Below are 24,784 nucleotides of genomic sequence, written 5' to 3' on the forward strand. Positions count from 1 at the left end.
GGGCAGTGTGTGTGGTCTGTGTGGAGGGGTAAGTGTGAGTGGTATGTGTGAGGGGGCAGTGTTTGTGGTCTGTGTGAGAGGGGGCAGTGGGAGCTTTGTTCATTTGTTAAATAAAGTTAAACAATACTGCTAATTTAAGCACAAAACACCTAGCACCAATAGACATTAACCGACGAAAAAAAAAACAAATCTACTGATGCGTTTTAGAAACGCTTTGATCCTGTAACGTTTGTGTTTTTGTTAAAATTTAGAAAAGGTACCTACTGACATCGTACAAACTAGGGGGCAGTGTGTAAGAGGGCGTGTGTGAGGGGGAATTGTATGAGGGCACAGTGTGAGTGAGTAAGGGTGTGGGCTGTGTGTGTGTGCGGGGTGTAAGGGTGCAGTGTGTGTGACCTAAAGTACTGTGAGTGGGTAATGTGTGAGAGCAGTGTATGTGGGGGCAATGTGTCAAGGGGTCAGTGTGTGAGGAGGGGTCAGTGTGTGTGGTTTGTGAGAGGGGGCCAGTGTGTGTAGTCTGTGTGAGGGGGGCAGTGTGTGTGGTCTGTGTGAGGGGGCAGTGTGTGTGGTTTGTGTGAGGGGGCAGTGTGTGTAGTCTGTGTGAGGGGGCAGTGTGTGTGGTCTGTGTGGAGAGGTAAGTGTGAATGGTCTATGTGGAGGGGTAAGCATGAGTGGTCTGTGTGGAGAGGTAAGTGTGAGTGGTCTGTGCGAGAGGGGGGCAGTATGTGTGGTCTGTGTGAGGGGTCATTGTGTGTGGACTGTGTGAGGGGGGCAGTGTTGGTTAGTGACTTGTCAGTCAACTGTATTTCTATTTTCTTTAAAGGCTGCATTAGTATTGAAAAACAAATACACTGACACTGGCTCACGTAAATGACTGCAGTGCCTTGGAAGTAAACTGTATTCTTATTTATTTGAGGGTGAGGGGGTGCAGAGTGTGAGGGGGCTTATGTGTGTAGGGCAGTGTGTGAGTTGGCATTTTGTGGGGTCTAATGTGTGTAGGGTAGTGTGTGAGGTGGCAGTTTGGGGGGTCTAATGTGTGTAGGGCAGTGTGTGAGGTGGCATTTTGTGTGGTCTAATGTGTGTAGGGCATTGTGTGAGGCAAAACAGAATAAAAGGATAAAAGTGCTGTTTGTAGAGAGAGTGGGATTTTTTGTTTGTTTTGCATGAAAATGTACGCAGGAAACTCAGACAAAAGCATACGTGTTTGGATGTGTAAAGCAGAGAGGCTGGAAACTATGAAGACGAGGGCAGACAGCAAAACACAGAGAGGCGAGACAGGATAAAAATGCTGTTTGTGGAGAGAGTGATTTTTTTTTGCATAAGAATGTAAGAAGGAAAGGAAACAATTAACGTGTTTGGGTGCGTAAAGATAAGTAAAAAAAGACATTCAAAGTAAATAAATATAATAGACGCATGCAAAACTCATAGGCACAAGGTCAAGTAGTCAGTCGCACAAAGCCGAAAATCTGAAAAAAATGCGAGAAAGAAAAGGCGGAGGGGAACTACATGGAAGAGGAGAGAAACGTGGGCGGTTAAAAAATAAAAAAACATTCAAAGTAAATAAATATAATAGACGCATGCAAAACTCATAGGCACGAGGTTAAGTAGTCAGTCACATAAAGCCCCCCCCAAATAAAAAATGCGAGAAAGAGAAAGCGGGGTGGAACTACACGGAAGGGGAGAGACACGTGGGCGGAGAGGAGCCTGTGAAACGCGCGGCGGAGATTAAAGAAAAGGCGTGCGACCATATGGAGAGTGAGGGGGTGTGCAGCCTGGTGAGCTGAATGCGTGTGGCAACAGAGGGAGAGCGCGGCGTGCGCGCACAAAGTGTCTGGTAGAAAATGGAAGCTGTAAAGAATGGGCGTGGTTGTGGCAGTTGTTGACAATTCGCATGATTGTGTTCACATGAACTGTACACGATCCGCAGCTAGGTAGACTTTTCGGACTGCTTACTATAATCTCGCCTATCCATCCCTGCGGGATAGAATAGGCGAGACCTAAAAAGCACTCTTTCTGGACCAACATCTACCTTTCTGAAAAATTCTGTTTAATTCCATCCAGAGGTTCAGGCTGTAGTCACGTTGAAAGTTCAGATAGGAATTAACATGGGAAACACCACCTTTTTCTCCTACTCTGCTTGACGGATCACCCCAAAAGAACAAGAGTAACCCTATGATGAAGCATGCCACCAAGGGGCAATCCTGGTGAGTGAAAGTTATATAAAGACAATCCTGCTCTTTTTCCTTAACCTGTAGGAGGTTTAGCACACACTACAAAGATGAGCTCTATTTTTCCTAAGTTATGCGCTCTAAGAGTATGTCTACAATAGTCGTACCCAGTACGTAGAAACCAATGGATTAATAGAGCACACCAACGATAAATTTAAGCAATACTTGACCGTTAGGGTATTCAGTACAGGACTGTGTTGGCTATATTATCTGTATGTAGTTCAGAGAATATTGAATAACATAACAAGAAGAATATTTGGTACTCACACTTCATTTGAGATGCTCTTTTAGTATCTTTGTATGTGCCCAATCTTGATAGATCTGGAAAGGTGGCAGCAGAAAAATAATTTGACCTGAGTCAATGTTTGAATATCGTAAAGAGCATTCAAGTGGTCAGAGACAAGCTGTCTTATCTGAAGCCTTCATATTCTTCCACCACAAAATATAAGTTCATAGCTGATGGGTGACTCACCAAGGATGGCAAGCTAGTTTAAGAAAACATTCTGGAAAAACAAGTGTTTGGCCCATCTTACCTACCACCCTTCCAGTGCATGGGTTATAAGGTACACAAACTGTAATCCTGCCTTAATTACCGGTTCTAAAGCAAAACAGGAAAGTGTCCAATAAAAATATTAAAATGCACTATGTGGTTGATTCTATTCAGCAGACCTCCATTGACACCAAAATGTTTTTCAAAGTAGGAAGTCACAAACTCTGCTACTCCGAATAAATTATCCCAAGAAAAGAATAGCGAAAGCAGCCACACTGATATCTTGAGCTCCAGATCATGGACTGTAGAGCTTACTATAGCTCCAGTTTTACACCAAATGCCACCTTCTACAATAGTACCTAGCTCTTCAGCAATCCAACAATTTCTACTATGCTTATGGTTTACTATGCTCCCCCAAAGGAACCCACATCATTCGAAATGATGCCCTGTTATGAAAATTACTTTGAATGAGATTACATTCTGAATTATATCTTGTACTCTTTCAGATCAATGGGACAATAAAACCGTTTAAAGAATGTTGAAGCATAAACACTTTGGTCAATGATGATCCTTATATAAATGCTGGAAATCATAAAGAAGTTTTTGATTTCCACCACTTTGGTCATCATTTCATACACAGAACCAGCCCAACCCAAGAAATATATTATTAAGCCAGTAGGAGCATTGTGGGTTCCCCCCATATATAGCCACCCAAATTTCCAGAAGAAATTCACTTATTTTATTAGCATTGACCAGTCGGATCCAACAGCTTTCTATTATTTACAGAAAGAAGAAAAGCCAAGTAAAAATCTAATTACTAATTTATATAGTCCCTTACTTTGTTGAAAATGTTGCAGTGCAAGGGAGTGAGTATGAAATTGATATTTGTAGAACCAAATGTTGGCAAATTCAAGGCAAAGGAGCCTTATTTAGAGCACGAATAATTCCTAAGGAAATGATTTCCCGAATGAAAATGTGCAGTCGACTATATGTCTAGGATTTAGTTCTATTAGAGATTTCAAGAAGCCCTCAGTTCCAAATGTAAATTCAACACAGTTTCCAAGATTGAAAAGAAGAGGAAATATTACAGATTCAGAATTAAATTAAATGATCCCAAATAGTACTGACAATTCAACCATATTACAAACCAGAGGGGTGGTCCTGTGGCCAATTGATATAGATGTATGCATTAAATGATTTATTAAAAAAACATCTGATCCTTTAGCTAATTTTTCAGACCCATAGCATTGTGAATATGCACCTATAACTGCCATCACATACATTTTGGGTAAGCTGTGCCAACGATGGCAAGCAAATTCCAGCATCACAGCTGTGAAGGAGCATCTGTCCATAATTGGGATGAGTATCTGCCCACAATTGGTGAAACAATGGATTTAAGGGACTTCCTCCTGGGTCCACATTCAGTTAAAGATAAATACTTCCTGGTTGCAGAGGGTTAAGCAATCGCTTAAGAAATCTAATGCTACTCATAAAAAGAAGCAGCTGAAAGTATTTGAGAAATTGACAGGGAAATTATGCAAACTATATTTGAAGGCATTAAAAAGTGTGTGCATACACTCTCCAAATTACATAAGTACTAAAATGTCATCATTATTTGATCCTCTAAAGGAAGACTTAAATCTCCTACAGCACGGACAGGCTAAGTTGCAAGCTATTATACAGATAAACTGAGGGCTCCTAATATTAAAATCTGGCACAGTGCCTTGGCAGCTCATTAACGAAAGTGGCATATTTGAGTCCGATAATCTGACCTCAACACAAAAAAATCATGGCTTGAAAACAAGCCACCTGCACCCTATTATCGATTAAAGAAATGGCCATGTTTTCTGTAGCAGAAGATTCTCAAATCATATGGCACCTACATAGAGTCATTTCACTGTCCATGACAACTTTTCTTTTCAATGAATGCCAGAAACATAGATCTTCTGGTCCTCATATACATATGCACAATAGTTTCCTTTACAATATGTGGGAGATGCCATTTTAATCAGCCTGCTACACAAAAGCCAATCCTGTGTTCATAAGTACAAATTGGGTGTTCAAATCCTAGCGGTTGTCATGACCCTAACCTCCTTGTATCCTCACTCTTCCAGTTCCTTGTGTGTGATGGGCTTGTGGGATAACGCACACATCTCAATGCCTCCCTGGCTGTTCATTTGACTCAATGCCTCAAAGACTTGATGACATTCCGGCATTGCAATTATCCTCCGGGGCCCTAGGCCACTGAGTCATGAAACACCAAAAAACAAACAGTATCATCCCTCAAGGCATTCAGGGTGACTCATTATGACTATGGTGTTATTTGGACTGACTCATCATGACTATGGTGATATGTTGGCTAACTCATAGTCCCCCTGGGTAGCTCACATTCGGATAACCTTGTTCTCTTGGAATTGGGGATGGTATTTCTACCGCACCCAAACCACAACGCAGGGCTTAGATCACCCACTGGTTGATGAGGATAGATCCTCTTCAACGATCCTGCTCACCTGAACGTCTCTACGGCCTGGCTGAGTTTTTCTGAATTGCAGCTCTCCTGTGAATCTCCGACGTTGCAGATATCTTCTCCCCTGCAAATCCAGCGATGTGGCGAACACCATTCCTGTAATGCCGCACGGCTCTCCTGAAAATCTCCAATGCTGCAGACATCTTCTCCACTGCAAATCCAGCGGAGCTACGAACGCAATCACTGCAACGCTGCACCTATAAAATAAAAAAGAGAAAACATGGTTATGTACCTTCCTTAAGGTAAGTACACTCACAGAACACATATCGATGAAAAAATTATTTTTATGATGCTGAAATCAGACATTCTTATGTGACATCTTTTATTGTGCTGTAGTCTGTGAATCCAAAAGCATGCTCTTGATCACCTTGTGCCTAGTGTTGAGGAAACAAGTTGTACCTTAGTGTGTGATGTGTAAACACAATATAGCTTTTGCCAGGAGTGCCACAACTCCAAGGCTAACAGTTGACTATTGAAGGTCTATGCAGCAATAGATTTATTATTGTGTAAGTGACTGTACTGGGGTGAATGTATGACATTGTTCTACATTCTGTCCATCAATTGTTCTTTTTGCGTAAGTGACTGTTAGTACACATGTCAACGGCAGGAGGGAATATTTAATGACTACTCATTTATTCAATAACCTTTCTCCTTGTATTTGCAGTATAGCTGCTCACAAACTACATTAAGCACATATCACAACAGCCCTCTCCAGGACTGAAAAGAGACATACGTACAACTCAAAGAAGAAGGTGGTTGATCTTGAAGACACGTAAGTTTCTCTGTTTCTTTGTCCCACCCCCCAACCCCCTTCCATTCTGAGATGGCACTTGATTCACGGTTACAATTCCCTGGTCACACTAGGAGAGATAGGCAGTTGCGCATCACCTCAGTGGGCAAGAGCCAGATGTGTGGCATGAGAGGTGTCATGCCACTCCTTTCGGTATACTATTAATCTGCATGGGGCCTGTAACCCTTTGAAGCCAGGATTAAGTTGGTATTTACTAGCTGCACATCTTTCATCTGTGCCAGCCCAGAACACATTAATGAATAATGGGTCTTATTCAACAATCACATTCGATATATGTTGTGGAATGACCCATGGTCAACTGTATTTCTGGACTGTGTCAGAAATATTAAAATACTGTGAGGTATCCTTGTACAGTCCACATAAAAGACTGTTCAAAAGTGCTTCTTGGCCCCGAATAAACATAGATATTATGCGTCTTGATAAGTTGAATAAACATGTTGCCGTCCATCATCTCCTTGTGTTTGCGCTGTTTACCCTAAGGTGGCAGGGTACGCCCAGACGTGGGTCCCTTGCTCACTTTGCCTCTGAATTCAAGAAAGCCTGGCTGATGAGGGGTGTTACCCCTAAACCGGTCCCAATATGCTTGTTTCCAACTCAGGGAGGACCTGGTTTGGCAGTTTAGACTGGACAGTTACCATGAGGCACAAGGTCAAGACTGATTTGCGTATAACTGGGTCTTAACTGAGGTGGCAAAGTGAGCTAAAGAACGATGATGGATTCAACACAGATCTGTGACTGGGGGTGAGTGTCTGAAAAGTTTCAGCGCTCCGTCCATCATCTCCTTGTGTTTGCTTTGTTTGCCCTAAGTTGGCAGGGTATGCCCAGACGTGGGTCTGATGCTCACTTTGCCACTGAATTCAAGCAAGCCTGGCTGATGAGGGATGTTACCCGGAAAAAAAGGCCCAGGATACTTGTTTCTGGTTCAGGGAAGACCTAGCTTGGCATTTCAGGCAGAACTGTTTCCCATGAGGCACAGGGTCAAGACTGATTTTCATATTGCTGGGTCCGAACTGAGGTGGCGAAGTGAGCTGGAGAATGATGATGGATTCAACTCAGATTTGTGAGTGGGGGTGAATGTCTGCAAAGTTTCTGTGCTCCGTCCATCATCTCCATGGTCCCAGGTTGCCTGTTTCCAGAGCAAGGAAGACCTGGCTTCGCAGTTCGGTATGGACTGTTCCAATGAGGTACAGGGTCATGACTGATTTGCATATAGCTGGGTCTGAACTGAGGTGGCGAAGTGAGCTAAAAAATGATGATGGATTCAACCCAGATCTGTGACTCGGGGTGAGTGTCTGAAAAGTTTCAACACTCCGTCCATCATCTCCTTGTGTTTGCCATTATTATGCAGAAAGATTTCTTCTTAACCTCAGGGATAGAATTTTTTGATTCATTAACAGCTCATTTTGCATCTGAAAATTCAAAAACATGTGCAAACCCAGTATCTGACTCACTTTGCAAACTTGTGCAAACAAACTTTAATTCATCCAATAACATTAACAAAGTAGGTCCACATTATCCAGAGTTATATGGGGCTATTTGCGGGTATGACGAGCAGTGTGCGACTTACTTTGTTAATGTATTTAAGCTCCTTCGAGCGATTTGGGCTGACGAGCCTTGGTTCCGCACCTGCGCGCCGGTAGAGGTATTTTACCTTTAATATTTTGGCAGTCTACTTGGCACCCCACATACCTACCTGCTCCCTGCTGACGAGAGGCAATTACCTCGAAACACGTGTCCAGGGATGGCAATATAGTGACATACTCGTGGCATAGGCGTACTCACCGTTGCTACTACATTATCCAGAGTTCTATGGGGCTATTTGCGGGTATGACGAGCAGTGTGCAACCTACTTTGTTAATGTATTTAAGCTCCTTCGAGCGATTTGGGCTGACGAGCCTTGGTTCAGCACCTGCGCGCCGGTAGAGGTATTTTACCTTTAATATTTTGGCAGTCTACTTGGCACCCCACATACCTACCTGCTCCCTGCTGACGAGAGGCAATTACCTCGAAACACGTGTCCAGGGATGGCATTATAGTGGCATACTCGTGGCATAGGCGTACTCACCGTTGCTACTACATTATCCAGAGTTCTATGGGGCTATTTGCGGGTATGACGAACAGTGTGCGACCTACTTTGTTAATGTATTTAAGCTCCTTTGAGCGATTTGGGCTGACGAGCCTTGGTTCCGCACCTGCGCGCCGGTAGAGGTATTTTACCTTTAATATTTTGGCAGTCTACTTGGCACCCCACATACCTACCTGCTCCCTGCTGACGAGAGGCAATTACCTCGAAACACGTGTCCAGGGATGGCATTATAGTGACATACTCGTGGCATAGGCGTACTCACCGTTGCTACTACATTATCCAGAGTTCTATGGGGCTATTTGCGGGTATGACGAGCAGTGTGCGACCTACTTTGTTAATGTATTTAAGCTCCTTTGAGCGATTTGGGCTGACGAGCCTTAGTTCCACACCTGTGCGCCGGTAGAGGTATTTTACCTTTAATATTTTGGCAGTCTACTTGGCACCCCACATACCTACCTGCTCCCTGCTGACGAGAGGCAATTACCTCGAAACACGTGTCCAGGGATGGCATTATAGTGACATACTCGTGGCATAGGCGTACTCACCGTTGCTACTACATTATCCAGAGTTCTATGGGGCTATTTGCGGGTATGACGAGCAGTGTGCGACCTACTTTGTTAATGTATTTAAGCTCCTTCGAGCGATTTGGGATAACGAGCCTTGGTTCCGCACCTGTGCGCCGGTAGAGGTATTTTACCTTTAATATTTTGGCAGTCTACTTGGCACCCCACATACCTACCTGCTCCCTGCTGACGAGAGGCAATTACCTCGAAACACGTGTCCAGGGATGGCATTATAGTGACATACTCGTTGCATAGGCGTACTCACCGTTGCTACTACATTATCCAGAGTTCTATGGGGCTATTTGCGGGTATGACGAGCAGTGTGCGACCTACTTTGTTAATGTATTTAATTCATCCAACACCACTGGTATAGTGCATTTCTTCAAGAACATTACATTTGTTTTTTGGGCAAATCACTTGATTTTTCTATTAATTGCTCTCCAGTCTATGTCGCAAATTTCCAATAATTCTTTTGATCATCAGCTGTGGAGTTCTCATCTTTCTCCTGAAAAAGAAATAAAACCAGTCTCATCTAAAAAATTAATTCAAAATTGGAGTATTCCACTGAGAGACAATGGCATACTATTATGGGTATTAATATGTGACTTCTTTAAGCGAGTCCTGGACTCGGTCTTTCACAATTTGGATACCTCACAAGTGAGAACAAGGCCTTTGGTGTGTATGTTGCTGGCAAGAAACTGTTCTGTAAGTTCCGCTGGAACTGCCTCTAATGGATTTGATAAATCTAATACAATTGCTATTACCACCAAAACATTCAGCAAGCCTACTACTGATCATAGCAGTTGCTGATTGTAAAATATACACAATATGATGGGCAAGTCCCACTTCCATTGTTTGAATAAACAACAACTTTTAACTTGAACAATCAAGTCACTAAGAACCAACATGAAAGGGATGTCACTTTTCTTGGATTCTCTGCATCTGTTGTAGCTGTTCTATTGCATATGCCCATCTCCCTCATTATCTGGTGGTAAACCCAAAGCAAAGATACAACACCGGGAACATAATTACGCCATTCCCACTGCCGAATCTTCAAGGAGAAAAGCCAAAGTCCCTGAAAATAATGGACACTATATGACCCCATCCCCAATTCGAAAAAAGTGAACTAAGTTCAATCACTGTCTCTCATATAAAAGAATATTTCTGCGTTTCTGAAGCAAAATGACACAGATTGTGACAAAAAAGATAATTTGTACCCCTTTTTTCCTTCTATTTTTATTTTTCACTTTTGCACCCGCTGAGTTATTTATGGACATATTGCCTTGCCAGGTTTGTTTGCCATGCGATCACTATTTAGAAACTCAATTTATATGCCTGCTATTTAATGCTTATGCTAACTTTTAGTATAGCACTTAGAAGCAGCGATAGGGTGAAGCACTTAGAAGTAGTGATAGGATGTTTAGGTTGTTCATTTTGTATTTGCTTGCCATGTCCTGCATTGCAGAATTTTTTAGATCCCGTGTGGTCAATATTAGATGTACTAGACATGGGCTTTAGGAAATATACTTTTTAAGGTATTAGTCTGTGTTTCTTAACCCCTTCAGTGCCCATGACGAGATAGTCTCGTCATGGAGCGCGGTTGCGCTGTGCCATGACGAGACTATCTCATCATGAACCCCGCCCGCTAATGCAACGCCCGGCACAGGGCGGGGAAAGGGCGGGGCACTGAAGAGGATAAGGGTATCTTTAGTGTGTTATTCATTAATGAAAGAGGGCTTGGCGTTCCACTGTTCCATTGAAATTATATAGAGAGACTAATCATGACCAAAAGCATTACCCTCGGAGTGTTGCTTAGTGGGTTGTAGTCCAATGGGATTTTTAATTCATATTGATTCATTAGTCTTTGCACCAGGGTGCTAGAAATGCAGCCCAACATATCTGTGCAAGATAGTGACAACTCCTTAACAGGCTCTTCAGTCAAGTCTGAAGGTGGAAGCTCTGCTTGCAGCTCAACTGGCAGAACCAGACTGGAAGTTCAAAAAAACATAGATTGGGTGAGGCTCTCCTATGTTTATGAATGTTTATTAGGACAAATCTGCCAAATTATGTTTCATGCCTTGCTTGAAGGATTTACATGGCAAAAAACTAATTAACAAGCTATTATTAGAATCTTCCAGACTCTCGTAATAATTTATAGGGTTACAGATAACTGATTTCGAATGTTCCACTGTTTACAATTCAACTGTTATTGTAGGGGGCAAGTACTTAACATATTTGTTACTTCTTCATTATAAATAAAATAAATAAATGAATAAATAAAGCCACTTACCTTGCTCTCGTCACAAGTTAAGTGGTTTTATTTTTTTATTTTATTTTCCCTATTCTATCGTCTGTTGAGCTCCCACTCCCCGTCCCATCGCTCTTATCTGCATTGGCCGTGACTGATAATACATTCCTCCATTTTTGTTATTTCCCTTTAAAGAGTACATCTAATAAATACGAAAAATACTGTCCTCTTTACTCAGTTCTGCTTCACTAACAATTACAAGCAATCGGACTTCTAGAATTCTCCTTTGTGTGATGATGTTCTACTGAGGTTTTCAGACATATTGTGGCATCCTTTACCAACGGACCCTTCGAGAACATAATTAAAAATTATTTTTTTACTGTTGAAACTTATATGTAATGTGGAAAGTGCCAACCTGACTCATAAAATTATTCATCCAATGGTTGTGTAGCTGTAGCTTCGACTTACCTATTATTTAGACACAATAGAGCAGTACTTTGTCAAATGAATTGAAATTACAAACTGTAAAATTGTTCTAGGTAGGAAAATTGTCTTCTGCAGTGTTGTTGTTTGTTGACCTGCACATTTACAACTGGAGGCAGGACTTGAGGGGGTTTCTGGGCTATGATACTTATATTGTTTTCTTTTGTTCTGGACCGACCCCCAAATATGTGCTTGAGAGGTGTTGAAGAACTTTTGGCCAGTTTTTTTAAGGTGCAATTGTGTTAATTACAACAAAATTTTAAATAGCAAATGGACTTATTTATGATCCAAATAATAATGCTAAGCTAACAATATGTTTAAGGTTTAATTTTAATTTTCTCTGCAATCTTTTATTCAAATATGGTGTGATAAACATAATGCAAACGTTATTCCCTCCATTTACAACTTGGGGCCTAATTGCTTGTGCTGGCTAAATGGAAACTGGCTGGATCTGAGGATTAAGAATTTTATGGGACTTACATAGAAGCAGTAAAGTGTCCAAGCAGCAGACATGCAATGCCTGTGTATCTTGAGTGTTTCTCCATTTATTGGGTATAGTAGCTAGGATTTGTCATATAGTTTGAGGTAGATGACATGTCAACATTAGATTTAGACACCATGCATTAAAAAGAGGACTAAATGATCTACTGCAAAAACTTAGGAACTGTGGAAACAGCTAATACACTAACTAGTCTATAATCTGATCCCCTTATAGGAAGAAGTGAGACGGTTAGGTGCAATGGTAGGGAGTTGTGATTCTTTCTGTTTGTAAACCTGAGAAAGCCTTATATTTACCTTGAAATAACATAACCTGAATTAAAAAGTAAAAACAGGGAAGAAAATTATTTGTTTGAACAAACCTAATAAGGTACATCATCGGTTAGAGTCACAGGACTTTTAACGTTCACTAGATCAACTTCACAAATGGCAGAAACATTGAAATGATGCGAATGATTGTGGTAATCAGTATTCGTTCAAATTAATTAATTCATTGCTAATCAGCTAGTTGTAATAAAAAAAGGAAGTGTAATTTGAGATCGAAGTATGAATCCTAGGTTTCAAACTAGTCACTAGATTTAGCACACTGTCAGATTTGAGACCTGGTTCTTATTTTGTGATGCACCTGGAGTATTATTCAGCCACATTGCAAAAGATTAATTCGAAGAAGGTCCCAAAACGCCCACCTCATTAAAATGTAGGATGCCAAATGCATTTTTGAGACTTGTTGTTAATGTCTGCAGATACAGGGATGGAGGACAGCAAGAGACAGCAGACCACTATCCCCATCTTCTCATTGACTAGAACAAAGGGACATGGATTGCTTAAAACAAAAAATTTTACATTAGAAGAATAACACCTGAGAAGGATTAATTGGTGCCCTAGACCACTCTCTGCTCACCCTGAGGCTGCTCACCAAGATTCATAAGGTGGAAGTTGTCCAACGTGACCTGAATTCCTTTGTGAATTAATTAGCCCCAAGGTCTGGTGCCAGTAACTGATCAACCACAAATGTTGCCAGAAAAAAAACGATAGCTTACATTTCTAACAGCAGACAGTAAGGGGATGCCACTTTCACAGCCCCTCTTATTGTGTTTTGAAAATAGTAAAAAAAAAGGCACTTTGTGAGTTGGAAAGACTTTTCCGACTTGCAAAGTACTTTGAGAACATAATGTTATACTCCATTGTGGCACCAAATCTTTTTTTATCGATTGTATATTTACAGGTTAAAAGAATACGATGGGGAAGAGGTGTCTGGCGTCTTTTACAAGGAAGAGTTACAAATGATACCCGACGATCCGCACAGGGTGTATAGGGTTGAAAAGGTAGCTGGGCTAACAGCCAGGCATTTGTCAAATGGCGGGGGTGGCTAGAGAAATTTAACAGTTGGGTGTTGGCCAGCTCTCTGAAGGGTGTGTGAGTTTGGGACGGTCTAAAGCTCAAGATAAGATGGAGACAGTGTCCTTTTATATCACCCTCCCATTCAACGCTTCTAAGAACATTTCATTTAATTACACTGGGAAATTGGCTAAACCTGTGGACCTGAAAGAGGATTGGGAAGTAGTCCTAACAGAAATCCAATACCCAAGAACATGGACTACATTTGCACCAAACGAAGCCAAATTTAAATTAAAGCATGAGCAGGACCCTTTGAGCATACCCGCTGGTTTTCCATACGGATACTAGCCAACCGTTACAAGTGTTGTCGATGCCATCAACAAATCCATATCCAACATTGAAACCTATTCGAATATTCATCTGATACCAGATAATGTTAGAAGGAAGGTGTTTCTTAAAGCCCCAGACTGCAATACATCGTTTAAATGCTCAGGTAAATTAAGAAGGGTTTTTTGGCACAGTGCAACATGCAAGAAGTCAGGTTGAACTCGACCATACATGCCCTGATATTAACGGAGGGTTCTATACACTCTATGTGTATAGCAATATTGTAGAGGCGCAGAGGATTGGGGATAGTTATTCACTGCTGTTAAGATGGGTCCATGTGCAGGGCGAAAATATTACGATGGTCAATATTCAAGTTAACAAGTCTGACTACTTCACAGTTTCTAACACCATTTTGACACTATTTCAAATATGATCTTTGACAACCAGTCTGCGCCAGTGGCCTTTAAATATGGGAAAGTTATTGCTAAGCTTCAATTTAGGCCGAGATGTGACAGTGACTATTAAAAAGACAGCATGGTGGTCGTGAAAACAGACAGCGATCCGTCTATGTACAGGGACTATTATAGAAATCAGGCTGGCTATGGAGGCCCAATGTACTTTCAAGGGTCCTCCGTAATGTACAGGGCCCGCTTGGGAGGTTTTTTCTCTTTTGTTTGTTCAGAAGAGCTATGTCAATCTTGAGAAGAGGTTATGAAATTGCAAAGCCCCACGTTAAAGCTGCGGCTACGAACATAGCCCAAGATAGTTTGGGTCTGTCACATCGGCTGTCGCAGAGCATATGAACAAGCAGTCACAAAAAGGCACTGGGCTGGTATACAGACCATGCACAAGTGTTAAAAGGAAACCTCGAGCTTCGAGGCGTAGTGGGCCACTGACCCCCGATAAAAAAATGAGGAGTTTTCTCAAAAGGCACTCACAAAAGAAGACCCCCAAGATGGAAGAGAGCTTCGAAGAAGAAGAGAAACGTCTCCATAATAAATATTTTTTAAAGCAACACAAGCTAAAGCATGGCCTTCGTACATTGGGCGAGTGCGCCAAATCCGAGTTAGACGTGTTTTCTCTAAAACCCCACACAGACCAGCATCGAAAACAGCTTTTCCATGGAGGTATCACGTTTAGCTGCTGTGATGCCTTTGGCCCCTATAACGTTTTTTGTCTTGGGTCCACGGATATATATCTGGGTCTCACCAACATAAAGCTGCATCTTGTGTGTAAAATCATAAAAGAGGATGGTTCCAACACAGCAGCAGATGCTAAAGTGGCGATGATCGCTTCCCCCTAGCAACCATGTTTAATCAGGTGGACCTCACCCTGGGCAATCGTCTCATCACACAGAACGATAACATATACACCTACAGAGCCTACCTCAAGAGCAATCTAAATTACAGTACCAAAGCCCTTGACACACAGCTTTCAGCTGGGCTCTTCTACAAGGACACGTATGCCCACTTTGAAGACAAGGCTCTGAATGGTGACAGTCAGGGTTTGTAAAAGGAGCAGGGTTTGCCAGAGGCATTCACCACTTTGAGCTCCTGGGACGCATACATTCAGACCTCTTCTTCCAAAATAAACTGCTCATCAATGGAATTGACCTTAAAATCAGGCTTACCTGCAACAAGTACTCATTCTGTCTCAATAGCAGGGATGCAGAACAGTACAGGCCGGACATACTGTCTGCAAAGAGAGTGAAAGTGTCCCTGAGCATTAGAATAGCTCACACCAATGCATTGCAACCATTACACGCCAAGTACGCTGTGGAAAGAGTAGCTCTGAGGGTATTCAGCATCCCTGCAGGTACCCAACTAACCCAGCAGCAGAATTGATTTCTGGGCCAACTACCCAAACTTATTATCCTTGGGTTTGTGGACAATACAGATTTTAGTGGCGTCTATACCTCAAACCCCTTCAATTTTAAGCACTACAACATCAACTACTCGGCGCTGGTCCATGAGGGCTCTGTGATTTCTGCAAAACTCTACATACCCAGTTTTGGAACCCCCAACTTTATCAGGAAATATCTGGGGCTGGTTTCCATAACCCGGAAGCATCTACGAGACTGCAGGGTAGTCATGTCAAGAGAAGGATATGGGGCCGGATACACACTGTTCGCATTCGATCTGACTCCTGACATGGAAGACGGTGATCATTATAACTTGATCAAAAACGGAAATCTAAAAGCTGAAATACGTTTTCGTAATCCCCTGCCTGTGAATGTGAACATGGTCGTATTCTCTGTATTCAACAACATCGTTCAGGTCAACCACGCCAGACAGATTCTGTTTGACTATCTTTAAAACATTGTGAAATGGACACTGTGCAGATACGTGAGTTCTTAAGAAGGCAAAAACACGCTAGGAAATACTATTTAGGTGTTTTCCCTAGCAATGGGTTACCAGCTGAAATAGGGGCAGAAAGTCCCGCACCCTTGTCTTTAACACAGATCTGCATTACAAGGACGTAACACATTGGGTGGCCCTGTTTATGGATAGTGACAAGATTACAGTGTTTGACAGAACTGCAGAGTTCCCCGAACACAGCATATATACAAATCCCGTATTCAAGTATGTGAAAAAATCTGCAGCGAGGGTGGAGTATAACAAGATGAGGGTCCAGGATTCGTTAGCCATCACATGCGGTGAACACTGTATATATTGTAATAGTAAAATGTCAGAGGGTATGACGTTTAGAAATTTCTTAAATATATATTCGAATGATCTTGTTAATAATGACCATATAGTTGTGAAATATGTAAAACAAAACTCAGGTGCTATGGTCCTTCCTGTTAAAACAGAATACGCCGTATGTCAAAATTGTACGGTTGTATAGTGGCTGTATGTTTAATGATTATCGTCTAAAATAAAAGAATTTAAAAATATGAATACAGACTGCATATTTTTACTCTGACACATACAACATAATTACAGTGCTTTTAAAAATGACTGAGACAGTATGAAAAGTTGCAAGTGTTTAATACAAACATTTTTGTGGGAAAGGTATTACAGTGACAAACTTACTAAAGAACTATAAGAAGAAAAAAATCAGACACATTTGCTAGCCGGTGTATAACTAAACACACCTGTACAAGGTACAATTGTTCAAAAGGTCTGGAGAAACATTAGTTTGGAAGACACATGGGGGGTTTGGCCAGTGGCTTTTTTCGAGGTACAGATGTTGTAACAGGTGAGTGTGGGCCAAGAGCTGAGGCAGGTGGCGGCACCAATATAGGTCCCTTGAGACTTTCAAGCAGGCGCCTGTGGTCGCCATTACCCATGAGCATCGAAGGAATATTGAGTTCAGCAGAGGCTTGCAGAAACTGCTCCCAACCTCTAAGAGATTTTTGGTTGTGATTGGGGTCTGGTGTGTGTGAGACCTTTGACTAGGTCGTACATGTGTGATCCAACAATCAGCTGCCCCCTGTAGAGGAATTTACCCGAATCATTCCACGCTGTTAGGTCTTTAGAATGCAAACTTACTCATCAACATCTGCGCTGCCCCTTGGTAACTTTGACCTATATTTTTTAAGAGGTTGTCAAAAAAGATATCTGAGGGTGGTGCGTGGCCTTGAGGCGTCTGCTGTAGTTGCTGAGGGGCTGCAGGGTTTGCTGGTTGTTGTTCAGAGACTGGGGCATATAGAGTTAGCTTATTTGTTTCTGTATTCCACTGTGTGTAAAAGCTCCAAAAATGTTTTAGGGTGTTGGTGTAAAGGCTTGCTTTGTCGTACAGATTTAGATCAGACCGGTTCAAAATTTCTTTAAATTCAGCATCCAGACTCAGAGTTTTCCTTATATCCCAGGCATTGTCTGTAGATGGTCCAAAATGTTGCAACTGCTGTCCAGGCACCAAATACATCTTTGAGGCATGCTCCATCACTGCACCAAGGGGATACATGTAATTAGGGGTATAGCTATGCCCAACAGAGAACATATAAATCCGCCAGACTGTTTTACCAGTTTCTTCGTGGAAATGTGGACACCCTTTTATTACTGAGCTTCTTGATAAGGTGTTGCTTCTTCTTCAGCACCTGTAACTGGCAAATAGATATAGGGACCTTACCTTTTATTGTGGTTAGGGCAATTTCTTAAATGGCAGCCGCTAAATCATCTGAAGCCGCGCACAAGATGGCTTTTCTGTGTTGGGGGTTGGCTGTAACCAGCATTTTTAGGAGAGCTAAATTATCATAGTCACCACCTTATATTATATAATCTAGATTGTAAATGTCACTACAGCGACTTCAACACATCTTTTTATAGGCTCTTAGCTTGGTCTTAGGTGTGTAAGCGATGGGGAGATCATGGGGAAAATATCAGCTCTGAGTCTGTAGTCTTCTAGAGTATTATTTTTTAAGTCAATCAGCAAATAACCGTAGGGTTTTTCAGTATCGTTGTTAAAGGCCACCATGAAAAACTGTGTGTTCCCAGGGTACATCTGTTTAGTTATGAAGGATATTTCTTGTTTGTCACAGGGGTTTCTAAATAGAATCAGATATGCAGCTCTGAGAGCTATAGAACAACTGTTCTTACCCTTGTAAAACAGGTTCTGCACGATGAAGCATATGCTTAGATTGCGATGGTGTAAATATTGAGTAAAAGCTCTATAGCTCAGGATGATCCCCACCTTCACGCATAAGGTCGTCTACAAATATAAGGTTTGCGAAGTTCAGCGGCAGCAGCTCATCATCGTTGAGATTATTAGGTATACCTTCTATAAACCTGATATGCTGGAAACTTTTGACTAGTTCGGTATAAAGATGTTGTCAGCAAGAATAAAGCCACACAATATTGTTTGGTGTTTGGGATAAAGCACCTGCAGTATTTTCTAAGAGCTTTTTTATATAGTAGCTTTTACCACAGTTTGAGGGCCCTGCTGAAACGCAGGAGAACGGATGCTGTAATCATGTGCCCTTTGAGTATGAGTCATTTGCTTTAATGTTTCTAATAACTGTACGGCAGTTTTTTATAGTCCTCAGTTAGGACCCTTTTATCAAAAACAACGGTAAGGTTTTATGTGGGGGCTGAGTTGAAATTTCCCACTTCTTTTTGGACTTGACTATGCATGGTCAATTAACAACTATGGTTTTATAATTTTCTCCATAGTCTGATGCCGAGTATTCGTGCAATAGCTCCTTCAGACTGTCAAAACTGATTTTTAGGGTGTTGTTGACAATTGATGTTATACTTTTGACATTCATACATACTTTGTTGTTGTTTGTTTTGTAAGAATAGGTCTTAGGTCCGGATGAGGTGAATCCGACTATGTATTAATTCTTATCTAGATCACTGGTCAAATTACCTAGATAATCACCAAGAGGGAAGTCTTCATCCCCGGGTTTACTCACAAAAAACACTGGGGTGCCGATCACGATCCGGCAAAAACCGGGTACGAACCGTCGGACGGAGCATATTCTCCGTCCGACGCGTACCCGGTCGCAATAAAATACAAACATGTAAGTACGATTCGCACGGACGCAACAGTTCCGTACGAATCGTACAAAAGCCCGACCGACTAAAAAAACCATACAAATGTGATCCGGGAAAGCGCCGACGCGACGTCGGGACGCACGCAGACTGCCATTCACGAACCAGGAATCACGATTCGCACCGACGTCATCCCGCACGGTGAATATTTTCCGACAGCCAAAAACTCCCGGGAAATCAGGACGACGTGAACAAGGAGTACCTGTACGCGACGGACAGACATGGACCCGAACCTACGTGTCCTCACGGCCCTCTTAGCAGTCGACCTCCTCTACAGGTTACGACGCAGACGCCGCAGAAGGTCAGAACAACAAAGGGAGGGGGGTAATGGGGGGGCAGGAGCATGGGCAGGCCACAAAACCCCCACCCAAGTCACACAGCACACATGCCCTGGACATACCTAACCCCCAGGCCCTGGTCACTATGAGGGGGTGGGGGGGTGTCCAACAAAGCCAGCGGACGCCACAACGGAAGTGCCTGACGACACGAACGGCAACACAACCATACAGGTACGTCCCGTACCCACGCTGGACGGCCGTACCCACATGGCAAAGGCCTGGGTACGGCCCGCACAAGCATCACATAGCGTGGGGACGCATATGTACGGACCGTACCCCCACCCCAACAGTGTAAGTACGACACGTACCCCCACCCGCGGTCGTATGGAGCGTACCCCCACGCCAACGTTGTAAGTACGACTCGTACCCTCACCCGCGGATGTATGGAGCGTACCCCTACCCCAACAGTGTAAGTATGAAACGCACCCCCACCCGCGGTCGTATGGAGTGTACTCCCACGCCAACAGTGTAAGTACGACACGTACCCTCACCCGCGTATGCATGGAGCGTACCCCCACCCCAACCGTGTATGCACGCACCGTACCCCCACCGCAACCGTGTATGTACGACACGTACCCTCACCCGCGTATGCATGGAGCGTACCCCCACCCCAACCGTGGATGTACGACACGTACCCACACCCGCGTATGCATGGAGCGTACCCCCACCCCAACCGTGTATGTACGACACGTACCCTCACCCGCGTATCCATGGAGCGTACCCCCACCCCAACCGTGTATGTACGACACGTACCCTCACCTGCGTATGCATGGAGCGTACCCCCACCCCAACAGTGTAAGTACGACACGTACCCCCACCCGCGGACGTATGGAGCTTACCCCCACGCCAACAGTGTAAGTACGACTCGTACCCTCACCCGCGGACGCATGGAGCGTACCCCCACCCGTGTATGTTCCAAGCACACATATCCTGAAATAGGAGGTGTGTGTGCAGAGTCCTCCCAGCAGTGCCCAGACATGAGAGGGGTGTGTGCAGAGTCCCCCCAGCAGTGCCCAGACATGAGAGGGTTGTGTGCAGAGTCCCCCCAGCAGTGCCCAGACATGAGAGGGGTGTGTGCAGAGTCCTCCCAGCAGTGCCCAGAGACAGGAGGGGTGGGTGCAGAGTCCTCCCAGCAGTGCCCAGAGACAGGAGGGGTGTGTGCAGAGTCCTCCCAGCAGTGGCCAGACATGAGAGGGGTGTGTGCAGAGTCCCCCCAGCAGTGCCCAGACATGAGAGGGGTGTGTGCAGAGTCCTCCCAGCAGTGCCCAGAGACAGGAGGTGTGTGTGCAGAGTCCTCCCAGCAGTGCCCAGACATGAGAGGGGTGTGTGCAGAGTCCCCCCAGCAGTGCCCAGACATGAGAGGGCTGTGTGCAGAGTCCCCCCAGCAGTGCCCAGACATGAGAGGGGTGTGTGCAGAGGCCTCCCAGCAGTGCCCAGAGACAGGAGGGGTGGGTGTAGAGTCCTCCCAGCAGTGCCCAGAGACAGGAGGGGTGGGTGCAGAGTCCTCCCAGCAGTGCCCAGACATGAGAGGGGTGGGTGCAGAGTCCTCCCAGCAGTGCCCAGACATGAGAGGGGTGTGTGCAGAGTCCTCCCAGCAGTGCCCAGAGACAGGAGGGGTGTGTGCAGAGTCCTCCCAGCAGTGCCCAGACATGAGAGGGGTGTGTGCAGAGTCCTCCCAGCAGTGCCCAGACATGAGAGGGGTGTGTGCAGAGTCCTCCCAGCAGTGCCCAGAGACAGGAGGGGTGGGTGCAGAGTCCTCCCAGCAGTGCCCAGAGACAGGAGGGGTGGGTGCAGAGTCCTCCCAGCAGTGCCCAGAGACAGGAGGGGTGTGTGCAGAGTCCTCCCTGCAATGCACAGGCATGAGAGGGGTGTGTGCAGAGTCCTCCCAGCAGTGCCCAGACATGAGAGGGGTGTGTGCAGAGTCCTCCCAGCAGTGCCCAGAGACAGGAGGGGTGTGTGCAGAGTCCTCCCAGCAGTGGCCAGACATGAGAGGGGTGTGTGCAGAGTCCTCCCAGCAGTGCCCAGACATGAGAGGGGTGTGTGCAAAGTCCTCCCAGCAGTGCCCAGAGACAGGAGGTGTGTGTGCAGAATCCTCCCAGCAGTGCCCAGACATGAGAGGGGTGTGTGCAGAGTCCCCCCCAGCAGTGCCCAGACATGAGAGGGGTGTGTGCAGAGTCCCCCCAGCAGTGCCCAGACATGAGAGGGGTGTGTGCAGAGTCCTCCCAGCAGTGCCCAGAGACAGGAGGGGTGGGTGCAGAGTCCTCCCAGCAGTGCCCAGACATGAGAGAGGTGTGTGCAGAGTCCTCCCAGCAGTGCCCATGGACAGAAAAAGGCTGGAGTACCCACAGATCCAATTGACACAATTGTCAGTCAGGTGCACAAAGACCCTGCAGTACATGTAACACATGTGTGCGAGGCTGGGAGTACACACATGCATACAGCCGAAAAGGGAACATGTCCACATGAAGTCATGTCGAGGGACTACATACACAAGCACAGTGATCACCAAGGATGCCACGAATGATGCAGGTGGAGACATCGCCCTGCATGCATGGCCAAAGTTGAAGTGGTCCGTCACACACCCAGCCAATGTGACACAGCTCTGCGCTAAATATTGGGAACACCCTGCAGGGAAGATATCAGGGTACACAGAGGAAGGAATACACCTTGGGACAATTTCACCATGCAGTAACTGCTTACATGAACAAAGAAAGTTAGCTAACACCTTGTGATGGCACACAGATCCCAGGGTCCCCCCAATGAGCAGCACACTACTATATTTCCCACACACCCAACACATGAACACCACCCAAAACCATGTAGCAGCCCCACCAACAGCAATACCAGCAAAGCAGGAGTGTTCCAAGGGAAAATAATACATTGCTTTATTCAGCATGATGAAAAAAATCTTGTATGTAGGAAGTTCAATATTTACAAAGCCCATAGGGCAGTCCAGAAGTCACAGCTGGATGGGGGACACAGTGGGATGCGTGTCCCCTAGCTTGCCTGCACAGTTAGATTCCGTCGTCTTCCACAGGGGTGAGGGCATCATGTGGGGGGGAAGGACCAGGCACCGCAGGGACATGAGGGCGAAGGGTAGGTGACGTGGGTGCAGGGATGGAGGACTCCACCACAGGGGGTGGGGCAGGGCCAAAGGTGGAGGCCAGGATGTCGCTGCACACCTTAGCAAGGTCCTCCAGGGAATCCCCTGCACCCGAAGGAACCACAGGCCCCAAGGAGGGGGGGGGGTCAGAGGGATGGGTCGCAGCGCCACTGGGGGAGGGTATAGACAGGGGGGGACTCAACCACCCTGACCGGGGACCCCCTTGACCGCTTGCGGGGTGGTGTCACTGTGGGGCTCAGGGACAGAGCAGCCATGAAGGAGTCTTTCTGGGATATGTGGCCAGGAGAGCTGAGGGGAGGGGATTTGGAGGGAGTTGATTTTGTGGAATGTGGACTCCCACTCTGGCTGCGTGTCTTCCGTTTGCCCCCCGACCCAGTGGGTGTGCCTACTTCACCCTGTGTGTGCGTGCCAGGAGGTGTGCGGGTGACCTTCCCTGCTGGTGTGGTGCCTGTGTCCGTCGTGGTGTGTGCATGCTGATGTCTGGGTGTACGTGGGACAGGCATGGGAGTGGGAAGTGTGGATGGGGCAGGGGTAGGGGGTTGGATGAAGCGCTGCAGGAGACCCACTGCTGCAGTCAGTGTCGAATCTATCGACCTCAGCAAGTTGCGTTGGTCAGCCTGCGATGAGTGAATGCCCTCCAAGTATGCCTCCATGTTGTTGAGGACCTGGCTGTGGCCATGGAGGACATTAAGGATCGCAGCCTGACCAATCTGCAACTTTCGCTGGATGTCCACAGACTCGGCATTGGCGGCAGCAGTGGAGACAGGGGCAGGGGGTGCGGTGCCTGGCATGAAGGAGACATGCGGTGACTGGGAACGCTGGGAAGGGACACGAGCAAGTGGGAGGCGGCTGATGGCAATGGAGGCGGCGGGGCGAGATGTTGTGCCGCTGTCAGCTGCTGGTGCAGCCTCCGCCCACTCGGAGAGATCATCCTCAGACCCGTCAGCTTCATACTCTGTTGTGCCAGTCGACAGGTCCCCGGCTTCACTCTCCTCCGCCTCAGTCCCACTCGATGTGCCAGCCACGATGTCACCGCTGGTACTGGTGCTCCGTCCCTCTGCTCCGTCAGTGCCCATGTCTCCCTCCGTGTCCCCCGACGATGCTGTGGGCAGGGTGAAGAGACAGAAATTAATCATACACCTGTATACATATGTCACATGAGTCCAATCTACATAGGTTACAGTGCATAGCCTGAAACAAAAGAAGAGTTACATCTACAAAACAAGGTACATATCTAGGGCATGCAAGACACAGTTGTTTGACCCACCATGCCACTGAAAAACTATGGAGAGCATGACACAATAGCAAATGAGATGAAATGGAATTTTGACTGAGGAGCAAGGCCCTGGGGACAATCCAGCACTGCATCTGCACCACACAGCGTGGCAGGAAATAGGGATGAGCAGGGACCATATCCAGGAACAAGAGGCACATGCAGCATAGGTTATACTGAAAACATGCCCACCCTGACTGGCTCACTGCACCTTGAGTGTATGTCCAGACAAACATCACACACTGGCCAGTCCTAGCAAGGAGATATCAGGTTTTGACATGTAGGCCATGCCTGCACCACCCACCCCCTACATGAGACAATTCTTTGTAGACACAGGAAGCACTTACATCTCTTAGTCTGGGTGAAATACACATGGGATGCAAAAATTCAAGATTGCACACAAAATACCCAAGGTGCGCCTGTCCAAATAATCATGTACAAATGGACATCATCAGATGATTGTAACAAGACACACAGGCAATGGCCACCGTGAGTATGAACAAGGAAAATCAGGTCAGGCTGTACAGTGGACACTTGTACTACATTTCACGTCAATATACATTGGGCCAGGGGACAATGGCACAGAGCACAACCTATGCTGTAGACACAGAGATTGTCGACATTTTCGGATTACACACATGATACCTAGGAAAATATGCCCCTGGGGACAGTAGTGGCCACACAACTCCATGCTCCTGAATGGGAATGACTGCAACACACGCTACCATCCCCGCACTATGCGTACCGCACACTCATGCACATCATGTCACAGGCCACCACATAGGACATGCGTGCTGTAAGGCCTCACACTTGAGAGACTAACTCCCATGTCTGGACTCAGCATTAGTGCCAACTGACATGGAACCCACAAGTCCAGAACTGGACAGGGCACAGGCAAGGTCCCAAAACCTGTTACACACCACCCCCACACATGCTTCAAAAAGCAACCCACAGT

This window comes from Triturus cristatus, chromosome 4_1, assembly GCF_964204655.1.
Source record: "Triturus cristatus chromosome 4_1, aTriCri1.1, whole genome shotgun sequence".
Classification (NCBI taxonomy): Eukaryota; Metazoa; Chordata; class Amphibia; order Caudata; family Salamandridae; genus Triturus; species Triturus cristatus.